This window comes from Vipera berus, assembly GCF_964194415.1.
Source record: "Vipera berus genome assembly, chromosome: 1".
Lineage (NCBI taxonomy): Eukaryota > Metazoa > Chordata > Lepidosauria > Squamata > Viperidae > Vipera > Vipera berus.
Window position 1 is genome coordinate 253,543,370 of NC_138202.1, and position 19,526 is coordinate 253,562,895.

The following is a 19,526-nucleotide window of genomic DNA, read 5'->3' on the forward strand; positions in this document are numbered from 1 at the left end:
AGTTGCCTTTTGAAAAAGCACCTTTGGGACAACCATGGCCTGGATGTCTGAGAATCTCCATAGACTCTGTTGAGGATGCCATTTTGCTCGTTGCTCAACTCATTAGTTCTCACTCCCAACTATTTCAAGCTGTACTCTTTATGTTCTCTATGTAACTCATTTATGAAGCACATTTTTTATACCAATGATTCATAACCTTTTGCTCTGTGAAAGAAATTAAGTCTCGCCAATGTGGAGGGGGAGGGAGGGAATTTACAGGAATTCTATTGAAAGGAAAGAAAGCTGCAGTAATGCTGTTGACACTATTGTTATAGCAATAAACTGACAACTAACTGTTGTCAAAGCAGTATTTACCATTAGGAGAGCTGTCTTCACCATCTCTAAATCAAAAAAGCATCTAAGGCTGTAGAGTAGCCTGGCAAGCTGAATAAAAGTCTGAGAGCAGGTAATGGGAAGCTTCTTCTGTGTTGCCGGCAAGAGTCCCCAGGAGCCAATTCAACTTAAGACTACATTTTAATGAAGGAGTGGGTTGTAATGCTTTATTTTGGTTTCCAAGCTTAAACTTCAGAGTGATGCAATGTTGGAGTGCAGGAATTGCTTTGCCAATATGCTGTTTCCTATTCTGTGTGAATTTGACTGGAGATTGTTGACTTGGCCTTTTTTCCCTGGTTTTCTTCTTTCTCTTTGATGAGTTATTTTTGAATTTGGAAACTGTGCCCCAGCAAGATGGATGGATGGATGGATGGTTGTTTGGATGGATGGATGGATGGTTGTTTGGATGGATGGATGGATTGACGGACAGACAGACTGGTGGGTGATTGGATGGATGGATGTTGGTTGGTTGCTTGTGTGCCACCTTCATTATTTTTACAAATAACTCAATGTAATGAACATATTCAACATACCTTCCTCCTCCTATTTTCCCCACAACAACAAACCTGTGAGGTGAATTGGACTGAGACAGAGTGATTGGCCCAAGATCACCCAGCTGGATTTCATGGCTACGGCAGGCCTTGGACTTACAGTCTCCCGCTTTCTAGCCCTGTGTCTTAACCACTAGATCAAGATGACCTCCATATGTGATTGGTGGTCTGTGTACCTAGAATGAAACCCCAGTTCTTATTATTTATAATAACAGGGTATCTTATAAGGCAAATACTCCAGATATAGAAATCTGGCACTTAGGAGCAGCCAAAAAACAGGATTCCACAGGGGAATGGGCAAGGATAAAAGAGATATTTTGGGGAGCTGGATACTCCTCACAACTGATTACAGGATACTTATGTCAAGATGGACACCTGAGACAAATGCCTCATTTACTAAATTCCTGGGCCAGCCTTCAACTTCTGCCTTTTTAGAAAGAAGTCAAAACTATTTACTTAACCAAGATACCATAGTTATTTTCATGAATTGACACTGAAATGAAAGTGCTGCTTGGAACATAACAAACGGAGCTCTGGCCTTTAAATCTTAACCTTTCCTGACTTGTAAAATGTCTTGCTGAAATTGGAAGGTTTGTATGGTTAAGCTCCATTTCATGTTCTCAGTCAAGTGACCACAAGCACGAAGGACCTTATTATGGCCTTAATCACATAGTGTGTCAGCATAATTTACAAGTTGCTCTGTGAGAGCACTGTTTGAACAAGCTAATAAAATAAATAAAAATAAATGGCGCTGTATTTTTCAAAAGCCCTAACAGCTTTTATTATCTCTGCCCAGAACACAAATCTGCAAATCATAAATACCTCCTTGAAATTTATCTGCCTTTTCTTTATTGTGTTTATTATCTTTTTTTGAACTAACAGCAGTCCAGTGGTTTAAATCCAAAGGTTGCAACTATCCAACACATTTTGGAAGTAAATACCATCAAGTTCAAATGTATTGAATAAATATTTATTGGGCCGATTTAGGGGAAATAATCATAAGAAAGAAGGTATATATTTGGAATTAATATCCTAATTGTGTTTGTACATTTGCTATTATTAGTTTGCTATTGTATGGAAAACTCTGTGGCATCTTGAACTTTAAAAATACCACTTGAATTCTGCAAAATGATTACTGAAAAGGGCAAAAGCTAGTCATGTAAAATAAAACTGTAATTCAATATTGTCCTAATGTATATCAAAGGAAAGTGCTCATTTCAGTATCAAATTGGTTTTGAAGCATTTTAAATATTGTGCTTTGTTTCCTTTGCAAAATTGCAGATAACACATTCATACCACAAAATGTGCATGTTCCATTAAACCACTCTGGTTGATTGATCTGAGCTTGTCTACTACCTTCTTAGTTCTGTCCTATATGGCTTCTTAATCATAGTCAGAAGCTCCTATATGGTTTAACACACAAGTTAAATGTAAGCAGGAGTGATAGTGGTCATGCTGTATTGCACATCATGCTAAACAGCTGGAATAATTTAAAGTGTCACGGAATCACACTGATGATGCCCAAACACTCCAAACACTTCATGTCTGCATAGCACTGAAATTCACTGTATATACAAATACAAACCTGAAAACATCAGTGGATTTTTCTGTGAAAGATCATCAAATATTCACTGTACAAGTGAACCTATGTCCCTTCTTATTCAAATTGCCAAGCCATAGATTTTTTTTGTCAATACAGATAAAAGCCAATAACTATTTATCAAATTGGGGATAAGCAACATGGAATTTGTGGCTTCCTGGTATTTTGAACCAGAGCCAGAGATATTGATGCTCATTTTCCAGACTGTTTGGGTTCAACAGATCTTTTCAAAGACATCAGAGCTCTGTGTTCAATGGGATACTGCCAAATTTTGCAGTATTACCCCTAATGTTTTTTTTCCAAATGTGTACTAATATTTTGCATCTTGAAACTTCAAAAAAAGCTAAAAGCTCTTTAACTTAGACTTTTTAACTTAACTTAGTAAGTGTGGAAGTGAGGGAATCATCTAGCTGTCACGGTTACAACAGTCAGAGACATGCTGTACAATGAGCATGGCTGCAGCCATTTTTTCTTCTCATTCGCCACTAGCCTTTTTCTAGGCCACAACTGGTGTTGGAGCCATAGTTTCATTACCATGTGTCAACCCAGGTTATAAAGTTGCTGCCTTGAACTCTCCAGGGTCCTGATACTGCTAGAGCCCAGATCTGTTCTGCCTGCCATTCTCTAGGTAACAAATCCTTGGTGGCTTTCTGGGACTTCTTCAGGTGGACCAAGACAGAATGGCATTTTTAAATAGCCTTCCATGCATATATGTGCATATTCTCTTAGAAGTGAATGAAGGCAAATATACGTGTCCCAGGATGATGATGCCAGATCAAATTTTGTCTACTGTCACACAAAAGGAGCTGCGTCAGAACACTATATGGCAGAGTGAGAACCCACTGTAGTATCCAGCAAGCTAAACAACTAAAGAGAAGGTACCTACATGGACAATTCAAGCATAATGGGTACCCACAAGCATTTGTTACAAGATGCCTGCGCAAAAAGCAAAAGGGGGGGAGGCAAAAGACCACACTCTGCCATACATCAAAAACCTTTCAGAAGCAGTAGAACGCAGCTTCCGAGATCTGCAAGTGGGCTTTGCACACTGCCCAGAGGCTACCATATGAAAACAAATTGTGCATTGTACAGATCGCTTAAAGGTGGGAGATACTTCCAACATAATCTACTGCACAGATTGCCCTGTGATTATGCAGGACAAACGGGGAGAAAGCTAACCCCCAGACTGCAAGAACACAAGTGAGCAGTCAGACAAGGAGACCTGAACTCATTGGTAGCCTCACATTGCAATGAACAACGACAAAAATTTAATTTTGCAGCAAGTAAGATCATTGGCCATGCAGGTACAAGGATAGCCAGGCAAATGATTGAAGCCTGGGAAATGGGCCCCTTGTCAATTAACAGGAGTACTGATTTACCACCAGCTTATCAAATATTTAGGAGCTGAGAGCTTGGCAGCACCAGGAAATGACAGCCAATCCCCAGCCATAACACACCAATCAGCCAATAGGAAGGCACTGCATAAACACAACTCACAGAACAGCCCAAAGCATGTATTCCAGTAGAGAGAAATTCCCTGAAGATGGGCTCCAGCACGTGTATGAAAGCTCAGCAGAGTAAATCTCTGGTCCCGGTGACAGACCCAAATTCAATCTCGCATCCCTTAGAAGCATTCATTTTCTCTACTTCTACATCTAAAATGTGTTTCTTGATTTTGTGATTGTACTTTATCGCTTTGTAATGCTTGTTTTGATTCATCTGAAAAGATAATGGTAACAGTTATGACTGGTTCTCCTGCTGGAAAGTTCACTGCAAAAGGATAGAAGTTAAGAGAAAAATCCCAAAATGGCATGCATGCCCAGTCTGAGGAAAATTCGTAAGGACTACATACTGAACACAGTACAGATCAACGGAACCAAAGGGTATCAAGTCATCATTAAGGCTCTCTCTTACCTTCAGCAAATAGGAATAGGATTTTTCTTTCATAACAGAGGCAGTGTGCTTTCATGTCCCGCCTGTGGGCTCCCCAGATACATCTGATTGGCTCCACGGGAACAGAACACAATGCTGGTGTTCCACAGCAGGCCACTCCTACCCTTAACATTAAGTCACACTGAGAAATGAATGCCGTTTTCACAGAAGTATTCTATTTGCTATTTTGCCTTTTCCTTTTCTCAGCAAAGTCTTTTGGAATGGATGGCCATAGTACATTTAATGAAAATAACAAACAGCATTTGTAGAACAGGCATTCCTTCATGGGTGAGAAGCAATAATACCTTAAACTTTCCTGGGATCATATGGCAGCTGGGGAAGGCAGCTGCAGTATTTATTTATTTGATTCCGTTTGTTTATGCTGCCTGATTCCAACTGACTCTGGGCAACTAATAAAGTAAAAAGAACACACAACAACAAATAAATAATACAGCTTGAAAAACCAAGAATAATTTCAAAATAGAGAATGGTTAGCAATTCAGACAACACAAAAATCTGAAAAGGGAGGGCGGGTTTGTCCATCCACCGTCCTCCATAGCCAGGTTTTCATGTCCTTCCAGAACATTCTTAAGATGGGAGCCATTTGGATCTCAGGGGAAACCTCATTCCAGGAAGAAGATGGGGATGCTTGCCAACATGTGTAATATTTGAGTTCCTGTACAATCACAAGCACATTCTAGAGATCCTACCCATGAATTTTAGAAAATGCGCAAACTACAAGCCGTGAAAGCCTCCTAAATACAAAATTACAGGAGAAATGTCAAACCAGACAGAGAACAAACCGTATGTTTTACATCCATCTAATTAGTTTTGTTTTGAACACTGCTTTAACTAAATCATGCTCTTGAGCATAAACAATTTTTAGAGCCAGAATAACAACAGAGGAAGTCTCTTGCTCTTTTCCCCTTCCTTTAACTCTCTCTCACATCAGGCCACATTTTGTTCATTATTCTTCTGCATTAAATTTCTCTCCTATCTTTCCTCCAGGAGTTCAGGGGCAATTCCCTCCTTATCCTTTATCCACATCATGCAACATTACAATATGGGGGAGTGGAAGTCAAGGGACAGTAATCCCAAATCAGCCAGTGAACTTCCACAGCTGAAGTGGACTTAATCCAAGATTTCTTCAAATTCAGCTCCTTAATCACAACATCACACATATGCTCGTCTTAGTAACAGGTGGGGAAGATGCCAAAGAGCTCTATTGAACACCATCACGCTTTGTGGTACGAGCATCCTGTTTCCCTATTGCTTCATAAATAATCATGAAAGAAATTAAATTGCAGGTAAATCATGTATTTACTGATGTATTTTATTGTTGCTAATATTTGTTATGAAGCCTAACAGATAATACTTTCTGTTAGTTGCTTTTGTCAATATTCAGGACAAAAAAAATTAACATACCCAGACTAAAATATTCAGCATCCTTAATGTGCTCGTCTTTCCTTGCACATTCTACACAGCATTCATGCACCATTAAAAACCAGGTGAAAGTTGCCACCTAATTAACAAGAAGATCCAGCCTCAAGAACATAGATTGCTTCAAGTTGATTTTTCATAAAGGTTTATTGGGATTCAGTTGCATTTTCACCCCAAATTTCTTGGTTAAAACCATCACTCTTTCTGTCCTTCACACCGTTTTGAGATTTCTTAGCTTTTTCATATCTCTCAAGAAGAGTGATGGAAGGATTTATATCAAATGTTCATACTTTATTTAGACATGCCCTCCAGGCTTGTAAGACTTTAAAAAAAAAGACAGTCTGCAAACTCTGTACTTGGTGTCATAACACAAAATTCTAGATGGATTGTTCCTTGCTAGAATTCTTACATTAGAAATGCTGCATGTAGCAGCCTCATTGACTCCATGTTCTCCTTGCAATCTCTTAAAGCATAAGCCATTAGACATGTTGTTAGTTTGCATGAAATCTCCATTTTTCAATAAAGCATGGGACAAACAATCAGAATGGTATTTGTTTTATATCCCTCAACTAATAAAGAACATGTTGGATTGTCAAATATTGCAGACAAACAGTATGAAATGGAATATTCTATGGTGTTTTATCTTGTTTGTGACATTTGGCTTTTGAAATTTATGTTTGGATGGAGCAATGTTTCAGTTTTCAGCTTTTGGCCAGAAGAAGAGAAAGATGTAGAGTTGAACTTTGCTCTGTTATCATCTTAATGTAGTTGCTGCCCCAGTGCAAATATGGAACAATGTTTGAATGCTTTTACATAAATTGAAATATTAGAAAGCACCAATAAACTTTACAGGCACATTTTCAAAAGAAACAAAAATCTAAATAGCTGTTCTTTGTTTCTAGAATTCAAAAATGGGATGACTGAAATATGCTATAAAATCACTTTATTAGCATTAAACAGCTTTCATTAAAATACCAGTGAGAGTAAAGAAGTATTTCCCCCCCCCAAATAGTAACCTGAACAGACACCTCTTGAAGACTTATCATTTTTATTATTCATATTGCTATAACACGTCTGAGATGCACGTTGAATGGATAGATAATATGAGGAAGAAGCAGTATCACTTCTCTTCCAACTATGCAACTTTGATTTTAGATTGGAAATAAATATGCGAGAATATTATAATGAAGAACACTAATTTCAGAGGTGGGATCGAATACACATTGGTTGGGAGCTCTCTACTCCCTAGCTACATGCCTTGATTACCTGTATGATGTGCAACCCAAAAGTACTTATGAATAATAGTTAAAAAGAGACAAAGACCTCTACTTCGGCATCTAAATATACTGCTCAAAAAAAAATAAAGGGAACACTTAAACAACACAATGTACTGTATTTAATAGTAGGATGTCTTATTTTGTGTTCCCTTTATTTTTTTGAGCAGTATATATCTCTAGAGCCAGGAAAAGAGGTACAGCGGGCTCATTCTCCAAGGCATTCAGAGTGAGGACTTCTTGCTGCAAGGCAGAAGAACCCAGGATGCAGCTTGCAAATGTTCTTGACTAACGGACCCGCCACAATCTGAAGCTTAGGTATCATTTTTAGCACATTTTTATTAGGAGAAGCAACTGTTTTGGACAACTATAATAAGGGAAAAGATACCTTCAGGGTTAAACCAACTCCTTCCTCTGCAGTGCTTCAGTTCTGAGGTGACCCACAGCTGGGGAACTTTCATTATAAACCAGTTTCGCCCTCTGGGAACCAGGAGATGATTGAAGGGGGAACCCTCACCCCACACTGGGTCTGGCTAAATACAGAAAGAGAAATCAAAACGTAACTTTATCATTCTGCAGCTCAACCCGGTACAGGTGGGTGCCAGAAGAGCCCAGTCAACTCCAGTTTTAAACAAAAAAGAAACTTTATTAAAGGTGTCAAAAGAGGATAAGGTGTGACATACACAACACACAGGTAAAAAGAGATTTTTTAAAAAAAAATGCTAGGTTAGCTACACTCAAACAACTCAATTTCCCACCTTGCCTGAATCCTCCAAAACTTCAGCCAACTCTCTCCAAACTCCAAAACTCTTCCTGCTCCCAAATCTGACAGAACCCCCTGCCTTTCCTTTATTGGCTCTTAGGGATCAGGTGACTCTCTCTGGGCATCTGGCTTGTGACTTAAAAGGCCAGTTGCTTCCCACTACAGAAATAAAATAGCTGTGATCAATTCCACTGCTAAATTGTAAATTTCCCTGGTTTTGACTAATTTTATTTCAGTATCAAGAAAGACACATATACAACAATGAAACTACATAGTGTACAAGGCCTTTATTAAGAACAAATCAAATTTGATCATGCTTTACTATTTTTAGTACTAAAATAATTGAAGCAACTTTTAAAGACAGATTCAAAACCTAATAAATGGTTTCTATGCTCCTTTTTTCTTTCATTTTCTCTTTTTCTTGGTGAAATTAGATCCCTATTAAATATTGTAGTGTTGAACCACTGCTTGAAAATTCATGCCCAGAACTCTTTGGGAGTATGAAATCAAATGCAGGCTTTTGCTGTTCAAAATTAAGCTGTAATCATATCCTCAATTTCCTGAATATGTTCCCCCAGAAAAAAAGTTCTGGATAGACATGAATTGGACTGCATTGTTAAACTGTACTGCTGAATTAGAAATAAAATCAGTGAGGTTATTTTTTTTAAAATCTAAAAATAATTTTTCAAAAAACAAATTCAGATTTAAAGCATTTTTCTAGAACAAAATGAAAATCACAGCTCTTATCTTAAAGCTCAGTGAGTAAGTGCCCATCTTGGTCCTTGTCTTCCCTGAAATCAAAAGCATTCCTTTACCACAACTCCAGACTAGTAGTGAGTGAAATATAACCAGTGCTTTTCTGATTCAGGAAGGGAAAAGGTGCAGTTGTGGTTTCTAATCTCATAAAGTCAGACCAGAAAACTTAATCAAACCCTGCTTGACCTTGAAACAAGATTAAGTGTTTAATCTAATCTGGAAACACAATGCTCTGAAGAAACATGGTTGGAATTGGAGACGCTTAAATCAACCTTTGATAAAACAGTAACCCAGAGGGCAGCTCTCTTTTCACTCTTTGAATGCCCAACATAAGCTTGGTCTTTATTAGCAAGAAGCATGACCACATGCTGGTCTGCTCGAGACGGAAAAGATGGAGAAATCACAGTTCTCTTTAACTTTTCAAATTCTATACACTATCTTTCTTTGTCCCCCAGATTCTCATGGCACAATGGACATCAACTGAGACAGGCTACCTCTGAGTTTCTGATCTGCAAGCTACTTAAGTTATCAACCAAGCCACTTTACCAGCATTATTACTACCACCTGGTAAACCAGAGATGCTTTTTGCTGGTAGATCCTAAGCTTAAATCACTCCTCAGAGGCTCCAAGCCTGAACAATAAAGCACAGTGTTTACCTAACCACTCACTACCTTTAAAAGGAATATAAAATGAGCCCATGAGCCCACTGCTTCTGCAGCTTCTGGTATTTTCTTTCCAAAAAACCTAAACTTTAGGTAACATGGGAATAACTAACACTTTTCAATTCCCTTGAAGCGGGATGTATGCCTGTACTCTCATACTCTCATTTCTATACTGTACTCTCAAAATTTGTACATTGATCACACAGAAGGTAAGAACGGTTTCTCTAACAATCATTTAATTTAAAAATCATCATTTTAGCTGATTTTTGTTGTTTTCATGAACTAGCTGATTATACTATTATTACACACAGATAATTTACAGTTGAGGAATTGTATCAATTAGCCCAGTGTGGAACTCAAAGCACTCTATTCTGGTAACAGTCTTGTCAGAATACATCTGTGTTTTTGCAGAAGGATTGATAAGGCCACGATTTTACAGTGACTCAATCATTCAGACGACTGAACTTTAAAAAGAAAAAGCATCATTCAAAAAGTGAAATAGTTTACATTATGCATGAATGTTAATTGACAGTCATAATTGCAAGTTTAGAAAGCATGGCTACAATATAAATAGAAAGGTGTATCCCATCATTGCAGGGAAGATTATGACCAAACTGGGTATATATTTATCCTCATGCTAGCATCAGGTGTTAATTGTGAATGTGCAGCTTCCAAGACACTGTTCCATTACCCCTCTTTTCCTACTTCAATCCAAATCTAAACTGGACTGTCTTTCAAATAAGGGACCCTTACTAAAGTAAGACACACAGCTATCCACAGAATGTAACTAAATGACTTTTCCCGCAGCACAAAATACTTTCTCTTACTAAGTGCTTGACTTTTGCACCCAAGAACAACAGCCAACTTTGGAAAGTAGAAGTAAAATGCTGTTATTCAAACTTTAACAAAGTTAAGGTTAATGAAAAGAAAGACTGCTGAAATAATGAGCTGTCATTTGCAGAATTGCCCATAAACAGGTGTGGGGAGGACGGGTCCCTGGGATGTGGCCTACTGAGCTCTTGATGAAACAGCTGCATGATTGACATTTATGATCCTGCTTTTACTAGTTAATTGTAAGGACAAGTGAATATGTCCTTCCTGGCATACCAAAAAGCGTAAGTACTTTGTTCAGCAGGTCATCAAATCCACTGCTGTTGAAATCAGCAGGTAGAAAGCCACTCCTTAAAAAAATGAAGGCAAAAAATACAACATCTTGCCTCTAGCAGGACAATCTTTTGAAAACAGGCTTACTTGCATGAAATGAAAAAAGTGTAAGTCAAAGGGCTTGATTTAAAATCATTTATCTTTTTGTAAAAAAAATATCCAGTTTTTCAGATTTCGTTCTATCCAAATAGATCCATAGATACATAACCTGTATTTTATGTACATGCAGGCTGATGGATGGTGAAAGAAGCAATTTAGTCCATCAGCCTAGTGGGAAACTGCTAAATGCTTAATGTGGATTGGGGGGGGAACATATATGAAAGGACATAAGAGAAACCTGTGACATGTACTTTTAGTTGGTGCTTTACTAAAAGTAAAATTAAGGAAAGAAATATTTTATTAGATTTTGTTGAATCCGGCCTTTATAACATACTTTATATAAAGAAAAGTAATACAATCAATAAAGTCAAGTCTCATTCAGGTAAGCACAGCTGGTGATTTTATGGAGTTGTTTTTTTTAAGTACTGCAATTTCTAAAGGCTTGACATACCCAGATTAATTGAAGCAGTGCCAAATAGACATGCTTTTTAGTAACAATAAATTAGTATTAATAATTTGGTGTGCTTGGTAGCATCCTATAGCTCATGGTTCTGGCCATAAACTGTTAACTGTGTAAACATTGCTGGCCATATATACAAAGACACAGAAAGATACACAAAGACATTCATTTTGCAATATTGTCTTCAAACTGAAGAACCTTGTTCAGTAAAAACGGTGTATGACACTCACAGAAAATAAATTTCACACAGATATGCTGATTGCTTGACTTTGCACAAATGTCACCATCTGCATCACTTCTGTTAATAAAAAAAGGCAAACTAAAACACCTGTTTAAAAGTGTTAACACTAATTCACTGCCCAGCTGCTTACTCCATACAAGGGCAACTTCATTTTGAATATCTAAGGAACCTGTTCAGCTATAAAAACAGAAAAGAAATGGCTAATTAGGGAATCTTCTCTGATTCACAAAAATTGCTGAAATTAAATTTTACACCAAGTCCTTTCAACAAAATAGATGAATCAGGTCTCAGCAGAGCCCAGATAGTACATCATCCGAAGCAAAGCTCAAGGAAGAGGACAATGATTAAGAGAGCTTCCAAACAAGCAATTCCCGGTATCACCACTCAGAAAGCACTATGCAGTTAATCCATCTTTCCCTCCTTCACATGTTCTTACGGGGAGGAAGGGTGAAAAATATTAAAGGGTTACAAGAAGATGATGACATCTGGACCCTACTTGCCACCTCCCCAATAAAATTCTGTATTTGTAGCATACAAAACATTTTCTCTGGAAGTACCTTGAAGTACTTCAGTAAGGAAAGTGTTTTCTCATTTAAGTACATGCCAGGACTGATAATCAAATGCTACAGGAAGCATAAATGAAGGTTGTAACCATTTCAGATTTCAAGCAACCACACTTTTAAAAAAATGCTTTATGTAAGAACAGAAAATTAGCTTGAGCTAACCAGACATCATTGGACCCCATGTTAATCAAGAAACTACAAGGAGTGTCTATACTGGATCAATTATTTGGGGGGGGGAATGGAAATACTAATTTTATTATTAACTGGACAATAAAAGAAAAATCCCAAGAAAAGTATAGGACAATTCACTTTATTAACCAAATAATCTTATGAATATTACTCTAAATGGTTAAATTAAAATATCTCAGTTTAAAAAACTGAACAGCTTGGTGGTTAGCAAACATATTTCTGAATCAATAGGCAAGGGAATGGGCTGTACGTTAAAGGGAGTTTTTCCAACTATGCATAGGAGACTGAAGACAATTCAGTGATTTGGGGATCAGACAAAATTCAGAACCAAGGGGACAGCATATCAGATGAGCTACCAAAGTTTGCTGAGCAGATCACTGGGAGAAGATGCTGCATTTTCAAGGACATTTTTCAAGGTCACAGAACAATTTGAAGAGCAATGTGAAGAACAGAATTGTTCTCCCATATTTCTCTTTCCGTCCAAAGATTTATGTATTAGGTGACATTGCTTTAAAGGGGTAGTACTGGGGTTTTATTTTACCTCAAACATGCAACCTTCACAACAATTAATATATTCCTGTCACTTTGAAAAGACATGGGATTAATTCAGACGCAATCAAACTTTCTGCCAGAGGGAAAAACAAGTAAGGTAAAACACAAAAGCCTCTTGTTAAAAACACACGACAAATCCTTTCAAGCATGAGAATTCTCCTGAAACAACCATTGTAATTGCCACTATAAAGAGAAAACAGGAGCAGGAGACCACCTAATCTTAAGAAGTGAGCAAGTCTTCCATAGGGAAACTTGGGAATACATCCCAGTTATTTGCAAATATATCTGGCAGATGAATGAAGTCATTCTGACAAGAAAGGGCCACAAAAGAGGTTGAAGGATCTCACTGAAATTTGTAACAGATCAAATTTAATTTGCATTGTAACACATCATTGTTACTGCATTGCAAATGTATGTACCCATTGCTTTCTGCTTATTCAGACAGAGAATAACTGTCTGGAACACAGCATTTAAGAATGTACCACATTCATTTTTATTCTGAAATAAAATGAAAACCAGGGCACAGAAAAATAAACAGAAAATGCAAACAGCCATGATTAAAGCCTTGCAAGACTATAACTGTAGTGCAAGTGATAAACTTTGGCTTTTAGAAGAGAATTGTAAGGAAGAATATATGTGTAATATGATAACAAGGAGGCTGGTCTAGTGGTTTGATCCTTCTGCCATCTCTTTCTGGTTTCAAGCTATGAAATAAATGATACCAGAACTTTGAAGCCAAACTTTGCTTTTCATTGGCCTGGATGAGCGTCCTCCCATTTCATCAACAAAAAATTCTTCTCCAAGTCTTATATTTAAATATTTTTTTAACAGAAATCATTTCTTTTGCTTAAAATGTTTCATAAAAAAATAACATTAATTAAAATGAAACCATGAAGTCTCAAAGCAGCTAATTAACAGTTTTTTGAAAAAGTGAGCAGTGGCTGTATGCACGGGGAAGATGGAAATGAGATGATTGCTATCGAGACAGAGATCAATGGATCATTTTTATTTTTATTTTGCCCCAAAATAAAAACTGGGGCATATAAAAGAAACATTAAAGTGCAAACAATTTTAAGCAAATGTGATTAACTGCTCTGAGGTTTCAGATAGAGAATGTTCCCATGCAGAAAAGCTTCAGTTCTTTTGATAGGTCATCATTCTCCACAGCCAAAATCAATAATAATAACATGCTTTTATAAGATATAATAATTTTAGATAGTCAGATTTATTGAATTTAATAAACATTTTTGGATGCTTAAACACCATAAATTACTTCCTGGCCAATTTAAATTATTCAATGAAAAGCTACCTTTCAGTTAGAATTTAATGAAAATAATTTTCCTATTCAAATTCATGAACTCCTTGAAATTTATCCAATGGAACCCAGGTTAAGAGCTCGTGCTTTAACATATCATTAAATCTACATTATAAGCATAATTCTCTATGGATAAGCACATCTCCGACATCAGCAGAAAACACTCTTCTTAAATCCACCGTTTAATATGTACATATATTTTATATTCATCTTGGGTGTCTGCATAGAGTATGCAGAAGCAGGTTTTCATTTCTTGATGTCTTTTTTTTTTAAAAAATCCCATTTTAAAAAACAATTTCATCCTTTCAGAACAATTATATATAGTGTGGTAATCTTCTTAGCCATTTAATTCAGGGTATTCCTCATTTGCTACACATTAATGTAATCATCTTCAGTCAGGTGCCTCTGGGTAGGCTGGACTACATAATCCCTCAGACATTCAATAAAAACAAAGTTGAGCTAAAGTATAAAATGGCGTATCCTAGACAACGATGGATAGATTTCATGTTTGGAACAACTACATTTTTCTCTCTTTTTACTAGAATCTCCAAATCTGAAAAACTAAGTAGTAGAATTCAAGAATTTTGAGCCCAGGACCTTATTTCAACCACTATAATTAAAATGTCAAACTAAATTTAAAGTCCATTCTTAGTTTTGTCAAGTTTTCTTCATATCAATAGTATAATTTAAGTTGGAATGAGGAGCCACTTTGTTGCTTCTATTTTCAGATAATTAGGAGGCAGAGGCTTTTACAGATCTACTGGAAATCATTTGATCCTTTCCAGAATTTATGTTTCAAGCTACATATCCTTTGTTGGAATGGATGTGAATATTTATTTTAATCCCCGCCCCCCCCCCCCAGATATAGTAATCCTAGTGATGGATGCTGTTTTATGCAATGAAGATATATATTTGGGATTGAAGGTATTTCTAAATTAGTAGCTCAGATTTAGTATCATATAATCCTAGAAAAAGGGAAAGGCATTGCATCTATCAAATACAATCCTGGCTCAGTCCAGGAATCCAGATTAAAGCATCCTTAATAGTTTTCTAGCTTATGCTTGAATGTCATGGCAGTATAGTTCTTTACATAATTATTTGTTCCCAATGGATGAGAGCAGTGGATACTTTTCAAGGACCTTCATAAGTCTTGCAAGTTGTTTATCACATCCCTGGTGCTCAGTTGGAAAAAAGGATAAATGGATATCTTGGTGGTGGGATCACACTCCTCTGTACATATTTCCTGCTGTGTTAAGAATGTAAAATAATTTCAAACATAAGAGCTTCGGAGTTGTTGCATTGTTGGATCCAAGCATCTAGTTACTGGGTTTAAACATTAGGACATAATGTCATTTATTTAGTTTTAGATTCATGCAGTGGGTCATCCCTACCAGTATAAGTTTAGGCCTCAGTACTATAGATGATCCAGGCCCTATTTAAAAAATATCTCAGATTATAGCAAACCATGATTTGGCATGAGGTGTGCATTTAATCTATCAGATCCTCATTATGCCTGATTTCAGGTTTTCTATACACCCAAGAGTGAGATTTTCTCCCTTTAGCTAAAAGCTAACATTTCATTTAAAATTTTTGGATGAGAACCTCAATTAAAAAGAACAGCATATATGTACATGTTTAATAGGTTTTTAATATTATATAGTTATCTTTTGCAAATGCTATAGGCTCTCAGAAACGTAACTCTTCACACAGATGGTGAACTAGACGCATTATGGAGTTTTTAAAATGATACGTTTTGCTTTACAGCTAATTTAATATGCAAATAAATTCCAATATTTACTCAGCCATGACGGAGCATACTAGGGATGCCTCTCATTTGTCACTAATTTGAGGGAAATGCATGAAGGTCATCAAATGGAATCAGAACATATGCAAAATACTCCTCTCTTGCTCTATGGCTAGTGCAGAGTTGCAGTCACATTAATGATAAACACATGCATTTTAGCTCAGTATTTACAAGTGGGACCTACAACAGGATGCTACAATTTGGAATGTCTCTGATAAGAAGTGCAGCTAACCTGGGCAACTTTCCTCCAGGAGCATTCATGTCACTGTTTCAATAATGGGCCAGCCTGTAACTGCTCACTCAGGAACTTATTCCTGACACTACTAGTTACAGTGGCAAAATCTGGAGGGGAATTCCACTTAATGGATCTCATGATCATGTGGATAGCTTCCTTTCAGCTCCTTCTCTTCAAGGTCACAGGTTGAGGAGATTGAGGCAAGGTGCACAAAGATCCTATCTCATAGTTATTTTCAGTGCTTTTTTTGTAAAAGAAAAAGGTGCCGGAACTCACACATGTCATACAACCCGCCTTGCCTACCCTACAAGGTTCCATCCAAAAAAAGGTGCTGGAACTCCGTTCTGAGCGTTCTATGACAAAAAAAGCCCTGGAACGTATTCTAGGGGGAAATGGTGGAGAAAGTATTGCGTATCTCTGGGAGGAAAAGTGAGGTATACCACCAGTAAATGAATTAAAAATATGGACATTCAAGTCAAATAAAACACTTTATTAAATCCAAAGGCCAGCTAAGAATGAAGCCATGCTTTCAAGTTAGAGACTATTTGTGGGATGCAGTCTAGAGTAAAATGTACCCCGTATATGTTGGCTTATTCTGACCACAGGAAATCTGGCCATGCATTAGCCATATTTGGACACTATTTCATGCAATTAATTGTGTGAAAGGGGGAAAAAAGCTTGTCAGCTGCCACCTTATGATTGCTTCTGCTTCACTGCTATGTGGTGACAGACTGCCATGAACTGTGGGTAGTGGGAATGAAGGGCTAATGCTTGGGAAAATGAAAGTAAGTGCTGTATCTCCTCAAACGGTTGCCTCAAGGTCACCCAACTGGAAGAAGCAGGGAGCCACATACCAAACTATGCTGGGAATGACCATTGTGAAAATATCTTGCCTGAATCTGATTGGTTACCCTGGGGTGGCCAATGAGAATTCGTTAAGGGAGGGGAAAATAGAACTTAGGGATTTTGGCACACGATTCTCAGTCTTGATTTTACAATACTGCAATGCACTTGATCTCTAGTAAACTATATATTTATCAACAAATGGAAGCAAGGAATGATTCTATTTGGAGGTTTAAGTTGTGGCAGGTCCAACAGAGCTACCATGTTTCTCCGAAAATAAGACATGGTCTCATTAATTTTTTTTGCCTCCAAAAGAGGCACCAGGTCTTATTTTTTTTGGGGGGGTGTCTTTTCCACAGTCTCATCTTGCAGCAGCAGCACCAACATCCCTGCCAAGCAGGCCCATTTCTTCTGCAGCCACTTGCCACCACTCACACGTGTTGCCCCTGGCGTCCATTTCACCATCAGAAGCCTTCTGGAAAGGCCTCTACAGCCGAGAATTGAGCTATGATTCAGCTACGAATCGTAGCTTGGTTCTTGGCTGCAGAGGCCTTTCCAAAAGGCTCCACCCCCACCCCCCTGCCCTAGCTTAATTTTTAGGCGTGCACCTCACCTCAAAACTAGGGCTTATTTGGGGGGTATGGCTTATATTAGGCCTACCCCCCAAAAAAATCAAGCTAGGGTTATTTTCGGGGTAGGTCTTACTTTTGGGGAAACACGGTATTGTACGACTTATGGCAAGCTGTGAGGGTAGGATTGGAGATATCTATACTTAGGATAAAAGTGCCTGCAAATGTAGTGGATTGGTGAAAAAGAAGGCAGGTTCTCCACGGAAATGTTTCTGCAAGGAAGATGGTTTTGGGAAATTGTTACACTTGCCTAGAGCATGTTGATCACCTGCTTCTCCCTTTGGCCCTTTGGGGGGAAAAAGGAGTTGTCCCAGCATTTGGATGGCAGAAGAGACTGAATCCCCATCAGAGAGTTAAGGAATCACTTGCAGGCAGTCTTTCCAACTGAACGCATGAATTGTGTTTGAAGGCTAGAAGAACCACAAAATGAATTATTCACCTGGTATTGACATTACAACCTGCATTCTATAGCAGAGTCACAGAATCTGGCTTCATATCCTGACTGTTTTGGAATGCAATAAAGATACGTCCGTCATCTTTCATGAAATAATTAACATAGCAATAGCTAATCTTTTTAAAGTTTCTTTACAATCTCTGGTTACCTAGGTGATACCTGTGATTAGAACATTTCTCACATTAGCATTTTCCAGTAGTGTAAGTCCATTTTGTAGCACAGTGGTATAGACCTGACTATATTTCTCTCATAACTTTCATCCTCAGGGAAATATCCAGGGATGGTGTTGAAAATTGGCAATTTTGTATCTATTATATGAAAACACTATAGGATTTAATAAATAAATAAAGTTCTAACATATAGCCCAAAGGGGGATGTGCATGTACTAAAGATTGTATTTTCTTTAAAGCTCCTTTGGGGTATTTTTTAACAGATGGAATTCCTTAAAAGGCCGGCTGTTTTGAAAAAAATAAATGAACCAGTCTTTTGATCTATGCTTATGATCCCCAGCATTATTATCTATCAGTCCACAAAAAAGGCAAACAGGCAAGTTATTTTTAACTACAATTAGTTCACACAGCAGAACAGCAGTGAGCAAAATTCATGATTATGCAAACACAGTCACAATCGCTGATCCAATGACGAAAATAGTGATTTGATTTGTTCAGGAAAAAAACCTCTTCTGCATCATTTTAGGTTTTTTTAACTACACAATTAGCTTTAAATTGTAGTGTAGCAATATTACTTACAGTGGGATGATTCCTTCTGCCCATAGTTTATACATTTTAACTCCATTTCGTTAGTTTTTTAATTTTTATATCATTACATAATCAATTGCTTTTCACTGATGGATAAAATAAATGACTTAGTAAATATTTATTGGCTATTTCAGTCTTCAGTGAAAAATGCAATATTTTAATTGACATACTGCACATTCACCAAAGACATTCCAGTGGGATTTTTTTCTTTTGCTACTAAAATATTTGGCTTGCAATCTCATATTTATTTCTGTTTTAAATCATCTTTTCATGAAGCACATAGAGAAAATATCCCTAAATCCTAAGGTATGCATACCAGGTATTTTCTAATTTACTTACATATGTACATAACTAGCTGCAATCATTCTTAATTGCTAGCCATGCAAGTAATTTTCAAATCACAGTGTAAAATAAGTTTATATATGTATGATTCATGAATATTAGGCATTAATATGTATCTTAGGTTTGTAAGGATGTAAGTATAGATAGCATTTTGTTCAAGAATGGATACTTGTAAAAGGACCGTATCTTCTCTCTGTCTGCAGCTCTAAAATATATGAATGCAAAACGAAGAATCTGCCCAATGAATTGGAACTCATTGACGGCAACTATTTTAATTCCTTGTTACGTACATTTTTGCTGGAGGGCAAACTAAGAACATGGTTTAATATAGGCCACTATATGTCTTGTTGAAAAGGCTATATGGCCCAGATAGTATTTTCCTCTGCTCATTTCTTGACTCTGGGTTGGTACAACAATAATATATGGATTTCCATAACATAAATTTTTAGGAGATCTGTACCAATATATTATTCACTGTGCATTTTGCTCAGTGCAAAACTGCAATAACAGTACATTGAATAAAATAAT